Here is a 7,399-nt window from a genome sequence, read left to right on the forward strand (position 1 = left end):
TTCCTTGCTCTGGGAGAAGCCAGCTGCCATGTTGTGAGAAGTCTCATGGAGAGGCCCATGTGATGAGGAAGCGAAGCCGCCTGCCAATAGCCATGGAAGTGAGATTGGAAGCCGATCCTGCAGCCCCTTCGAATGACTACAGCCCTAGGCTGTAGTTTGCGACTTCAGCAGAGACCCTGAGCTAGAATACCCCGCTAAGCTGCTTCCAGATTCATGACTCTCAGAAACTATGAGATTGTCAGGGAGGGCTAAAGGGAGATTCTTCCAGAAAGCAGAAGGGAAGCAGCAGCCATTTTGCAGTGCACACAAGTCGCTAAATCACCTTGTTGGTGTGCAGCAGCAGCGGGGCCTATGATTGTTCTACCTTCCTCTGCATCCCCCCTTAGCTTTCCTGACTTCTAGGCCAGGTGTGCATGTTTAGCTCTGTGATAAAGGGCTTTGTCTTCTAAAGGATGCGCTTATCATTAAGGTGAGAAGCAAAAACAGAAGGTTCCAATCTTTCCTTGCGCTTGGGGTGCCAGCCTTTCTGAATGCCTGCCCCATGGACTTCAAGCTCCAGCCTCGGATATGGAGACAACAGCCTTATAGAGATGGCTTCACCAGTTCCCACAATTGTGAAAGCCAGTTTTCTGCGACAGACATGAGATAAAAGGTGAGCAGGTGAAGCAAGAAAGAGCATTCCAGGCAGAGGGAATAGCATGAACAAAAACATGGAAAGGAAAAGGTAGTCAGTACTATTGCTACTGACTGATCAGAATGAATGTTGGCTCCAGCACTAACCAACCAGAATGAATGGTGCTACCAGTATTGACCAGTCAGGATGAATGGTGGCGCCAGTACTGATCAATCAGAATGAATGTGGCCCATAGTGCCGAGCAGGTTACTCTAGAGCCCTGGTTGTGTCCCCTTTAAGTATTAGATTGTGAAGACTTCCTGAAGAGAAGTCAGGATGGTTCTTGGGATGGTTAAGGACATTTGACTCAGACATGTGCCTATTTATCAACTGGAACGGAAATGTTTTAATATTTTAACAACTTGTACTATCATAATGATGCATTCCAACTGAATGCCAGCTCTGAGAAAAAAATATGTGGGGAATGTGCAATGAATAGCAAGTTTTCTAATATGACTGGAACGTTGGCTGGCTTGGTATATGGCTGTAGTTTTAAACCTCAGTTACTTAAATCAATAAAATTGATGAAATTGATTTAACCTGTTGTATCTCATGTGGCCATAGTCAAAATATCTATTAAAACTGTCCCATAGAGAAATGAAATTTAATCCAATTATAGAAGACTAGGATCTTTGTGGCAAGAGAGATTAGAAAACAGGAATTTTAGCCTCTGTTCTGCCATTGAGACACTGTGACCTGAACAAGTCACTTACCATGACCTGTCCTGGAGCCAGAAAGCAGTGACTTTACTTGGGTTTCTTCTTTATAATTTTCTGGATATCTGAAGTGCTTTTCTGTTTTTTAATATTATAGCAATTATGCCCTTCGACTCAGGAGTCAAGATCCATTTTACCCAAGAAACTTGCTCTGTATTTCATTGCCTCACCACCCAAATTTAAGTTTGGTAATGAATTGATCCATTATTGCCCTGCTCTCTCTAGATAGCATCACAAGTGTGGTACAGAGAGGGATACAGGAAAAAAGATGGAACTTGACTTAAGCCTTGCTACCAAGGTGTGATGGCTTTGTAATGTGACAACTTAGCTAGGCTGAATTACATTCCCCAGAATTCCCTTTCTTCTCCGTTTCTATATGGGAGGCACAAGGGAGATTCTTTTTTGATTGCCTTGATTTCTCAGCAAATGATTTACCAGGTATTCTTTTTATATCTTGTAATGTCCCCTGGTACTTAGAACTCTGTATACAGCAGGTACTTAATAAATTCTTAAATTTCATATATCATTTTTATAAATTTTCCAGTTCCAAACAAAAGTAAATAGGACATTCTAAACTAAAATATTTAAAGGTTTTGGATAGTGTATAGCTCTGTGTTGTCATAGCCTCCCTTTCACTAGCATGAATAATTAAGAATAGAGTTGAACTCCCGTGTGTTCATGCCCATAATAGTATATGTGTGCATATAATAATGGTATAGAAATTTAACTTCCAATGAAAAGGAAGCCATGTTCAATTATGAGTACAAAGAGCATTTCAGCATCCTTAGAGTTACTAATATCTCTTAGATAAGCTCAAACTATCAGAAATTAATATTTGTCATTAAACAGAAATTCATATCATAAATAAAAAATAATATAGTCAACCTAGACATACTTTAAATATTCTTATTGGAGAGTTAAGGTAGTTGAACTTAATTTGCCACATTTGAAGACCATCTTCACTAATAAACATGTCTCTATGGAACTCATTGTCCTTTTAGAAAACAAAAAATCCAGGCTGAACATTCTATAGGGGGAAATAAATAAAGGAAAATATTGGACTATGGTTTAAAACAAACTTTTAAATTCAATAAAAAGTGGATATGTAGACCAACAAAATGGTGGTGTCTGAATGAGATTGCTAAGAATTTGGAATTTTGAATACAAAATATTTCCTCTCAAGTAATTGAAGTCATAGAAGAAATTACCAAGAAAAAGCTGAATAGAGATGACTACAAACAAATAAAAATCTTAAGGCTTTTGAAATTATTATGAGGCAAATTTTTCTTCTTAAGCCTGGAAAATTTTCCAAAAAATGATGAGATAGGTTTTTGATCCTTTCTGCTTGTCTTATTTTCCAATTTAGCAAATATATGTATTTCATTGAACTTGAATATGCTTATTGCAAACATGGTCCAAAAAATTAACATATACATTTAGCATGACCTTGTGAAATATACAAAGCAAAACAGAATAAGAATTTTTCCTCTTCATTCTATTTCCCTGGAATAAATCATAAGTTGTTCCACTGTTATTAAACCATTCTTCAGTAGTTCAACTTCTATGCATTAGCATGAATAAATTTCTCCTTTCAGGATAGAAAGCAATTCACCATTTTCTTTATCTTTCTTAACCACAACCAATCCTTCAACAAGTTCACTTTTTCACTACACATATAGCCAGGTGTATGTATTTTTCATTCTTAGCAAACTTCTCATTCCCTACTAGAAAAAAAAAAGTCTCATACTCTATGCCAATACGCTTTATTCAGAATTGGTCTTCTGAGTCGCTATTTTCCTCCTGTCAATTTCCTTTTATAAAGAGTTTCACAGAATCTTTATTCATTAGCATTCTGAATCAGTCCTCTAAAATGGGAGGTAGCTCGAATGCAATTTGTATTAGGTTCTTCCTGTGCTTCAAGTTCTTTACATCAAGTCCTCCTATTAGTTCTGAGGATAAAAGAGCCAACTGGAAAAGCTTTTCCACCTTTGGTGAATTTCATTATAAAATACACCAAAATGCTATAATCTGTATGCAATCTTCATTAAGAATCTCCACCACCTGCTTGCTGAAGCCATAGCACAGCTCCACTCATAATTGCCATGCAGGGGGCAGCATTAGTTAATGTCATTAGTGTCAGGTAGGAAGAAACTGCTAAATACAGGCATGCAACTTTTGGAGATGACTCAGTTTATGCATCATTTAATCAGCCAACTTTCTGAGCATCTTTGAAGAACCATAGAGGCTAGAATAGAAGTTGTTTTCTGTTCTCCCCCCAGATACTTTAGTAACAGTGTCAGTTTCAAACTTCGTTAACAAAAGTAGAGGTTTGATCTTTACTAGTTGTGTGGCACTGGACAAGTCACTTAACCTCTTGTGTCTCAGATTCTTCATCTATAAAACAGGGATGATAATTTTATCTGCTTCATAGGATTGGTATGAGGATTAAATGAGTTAATAAAGATAGAGCACTTTGAACAGAGCCTGGTTAGCTGCTGTAATCATCGTTACCGTCATCATTATCATCTTGTCTTGCTTACTCTGCTTTACATTGTTCATCAAAACACACTGGGGAGCCCACACACCCAAATGGAATCACAGAGAGCAATTAGACTACAAAGAACAGCAGCTTCTTTTGTCCTTTTCTTTTTTAACCTGCATTCTTGGAGCACTTCCTAAGTGTCAATCACTATGCTAAGTTCTTTTTTTATTATTAAAATTATTGGAGTGACATTGGTTAATAAAATCATATAGGTTTCAAGTGTAATATGTCATATGTATATTATGTTGTGTGTTCACCACCCAAAGTTAAGTTTCCTTTCCTCACCATATAATTGGCCCCCTTTTACCACCATGGTAAGTTCTTTGCAAACATTTTCTCATGTAAACCTCACAACAAGCCTAACAAGATAGACACAATTATAATTTCTATTTTACAGATGAGGAAATTGGAGTTTGGAGAAGTTGGTTTGCTTATAGAATTAAGATCTACACACTCTAAGAAATAGATGGACTTATATTTCATGTTAACTTTGTTTTAGGTGCTATATTCAACTCAAGACTAATGTTGGTCAGTTTTAGAGCCAAAAGAGCTTTTGCTTTGTTTTAGGTGTTTTATTCACCTTAAGACTAATTAAGATAAAAGTTTTTAGAGCTGAAAAGACCTTTGCATATCATATAATCCACATAAAGGATTTAAGGCTCAGAGAAGTTAATGACTTTACTCAAGGTCATACAGCCAATTGTGACCAGCCCGGACCAGAACATCTGCAGGGATCGCTGCCCCTACAGTGCACTGTTTTTTATCTTAATATTATTTTACATAATTAATAGGTCTCTTCAAATGTGAAAATACTTAAACTATGTCATCCTCTCAAGGCATGAGTTTCTTCAGCAAGGAAATCGTATACTTAAATGGAAAATTAATTAAAGGAGAAAAGAAATACTTGGTATAAGTTTTTTTTTTTAATTATTGAATTTAGAATTAAACAATTGCTTTAACTGAGCAACATCTTAAAAGATGGCATTAAAGTCATACTCTAGAAGCCACAGATATGATAATAAAAGGTTTACGGTGCCTATTTTACCAGACATTCTTCAATACCGTTTTCTTTCCACTATTTATAACTAACACAGAACTGAGAGAATTAAGAACAGTCTTCTTTCAGCTTCTCTAAGACTTCTGTTTTAAATTCGAGTTCCTTAAGGTAGGAAAGAAAAGGGAATTCCCTGTTCCTGCATGCACCAACCCCATTACCCTAAACGCATGAGTGTGCCTGCGCACACACACGCAGTTATTCCCCCCAGAACGAAATCTACTCTTCTTTTTTTATTTATTCTTTCTCGTAGCCTGCACTGTCTCCTCCAAATCCCTCCCCAGCCTAAGCTTCAGAATTTGACTCAGTGAAATTCTCTCAAGATCAAAGTCAAATGATAATTTTCATGAAAATCAAAGTAATTTCAGTTTCACTCTCTCTCTCACTGAAAGCCTGAGTGTCGTGCAGTGACATACTAAAAATTCCACACTTCTTCTCAGGATGAAATGCCACACTCCCTCTTCCTTTCTTCTAGTGTATCTTCACTTCAAGCACATTGCCGCTTTTCTTAAGAGACATTTGTAGAAATTTTCAGTTTAAAATTAAAGATTTAGCTACTTTTAGTCTCTCTCAATAGTAAGAAATTCATATTTAGTGACTTTTTGTATGTCACATATCATCGTAGGTGTAAGAAACATTCTCATTTTACATATAAGTAGCTTCAAATTCATAGCAATCATTTCAAATTTTCAAGGTCACAGAGCTTGTAAATGGCTTGGCTGAAATATTAACCCAAGGCTGTCTGACCCTGGAGTCCAAGTTTTGTGCAAAGGTGTGAATTCACTGACATAAACATGTGGAAGGGTAAGAGGGGCTCTATGCAATATCACAATCCCACTATTGCATACTTTTGTTGACTTGCTTCACATTTCCTTAGGATAAATTATCCATCTGAACTTATTTAACACAAATAATGGGCCAAAAGCAACTGCAAGCTAGAGTCCCAACAGGACCTGACCTCTCTTATTGCCCCACCCTCCCTCCATGCACAATCATACATATGTCCGAGTAGCTCCTTTATCGCAAGGGGACTAAGGAGATTCTGATTTTGTCTTTAAAGTAGAAGGGGACCCTTTCTGAAATCATTGATGCTTTCCAGGAACCCTTCCACAAAGTCACTACATGGAGAATTAACTGATAGAGGAGAACTTCGTGTTTCCCTTTGGCCAAGATATCACCTGGGAAGTTTCATGCAAATGAAAATAATTTTTTTTCTTTAAGAAATGAAATTAGCAATACTCCACTTAGTCAAGAAACACCTTCAGAAAAGAAAAATACAGTAGGTTTTTTTTTTTTATTTGAGAGGAAAATATCAAATTTCTAACACAGGAAATCTCCCTAGAGTCTACCTCCAGTAGGAAAGCTCACTTTATATTTTGCAAGTTTTATGAGAAAAGCATTCAACTCTAATAAGTGGCTGTTTGAGTATTATTCCTTGAGTGTTAAATTCACTTGTGAGACTAGCATAATTCCGTGGGATAAAGACTGGTCCCAATAGGAGTTATAAGTCATCCTAGAGATTATGACATGAAATGTTCAAATATCTATTATTAAAAATGAATCTGTTTTGTTACTTTTCTGCCTAGTGAGGAAAAGAAAGAAAAGAAAAAAACACCCTACAGATTTCACTAAAACAAACAAACCAACCAAATCCTAGAGTGTATATTTAATGAAATCTTGGCTTGACTTGGTAATATGAATCAGTAAGTGGTTTTCCTGATCTGATTGAACAGTAATATAAGGAAATAGAAGGCATAACTAACATTTAATGAGCACACTATCCATGCTGGTGTCCATGTCACTTTGTAACACTATCCCACTCCTACCTGGAGCTCAGCCTCATGACCTGCTCTGGCCAATGGGATGTTAACAAATGTGATGCCAGCAGAGACCTGAAAAATGCCTGGGTTTCCACTTGGTCTTGTACTCTGCCATAGCCATGAGAACATGTCTGTGTTAGCTTGCTGGAGGATAAAAGACGCACATAACAGAGCTAAATCACCCGCCATCTCAGCTGAGACCATCCTAGGTCAGTCAACAACCTATTGCCACACATATCAGTCAGTCCTCACACATATAAGCAAGTCCAACCAAGACCAGAAGAATTGCTTATCTAAGTCAAGATTAGCGAAGCTTCTGAGGACACATCCCAGATGCATGGGTAATAAATGTTCATCGTTGTGTGATTTGTGGTGGTTTGTTATACAATGGTATTGTGGCATTAGATAATTGATACAAAACCTACAGTGGGGAAATGGTTTCTAGATATCGAAGCATATTATAAATTGTGTTGCATGTTACATGAAAGTGACAATAGTTTGTGTTAGGATAGTCTGTAGCCCTATACAGGTAAGCCACATCCAGATAAATAGGTGAAAGATTCTCACTTAAAAGATGAGATTATTCCTGTACCA

The sequence above is a fragment of the Pteropus vampyrus genome, unplaced genomic scaffold (genome assembly GCF_000151845.1).
Source record: "Pteropus vampyrus isolate Shadow unplaced genomic scaffold, Pvam_2.0 Scaffold109, whole genome shotgun sequence".
Classification (NCBI taxonomy): domain Eukaryota; kingdom Metazoa; phylum Chordata; class Mammalia; order Chiroptera; family Pteropodidae; genus Pteropus; species Pteropus vampyrus.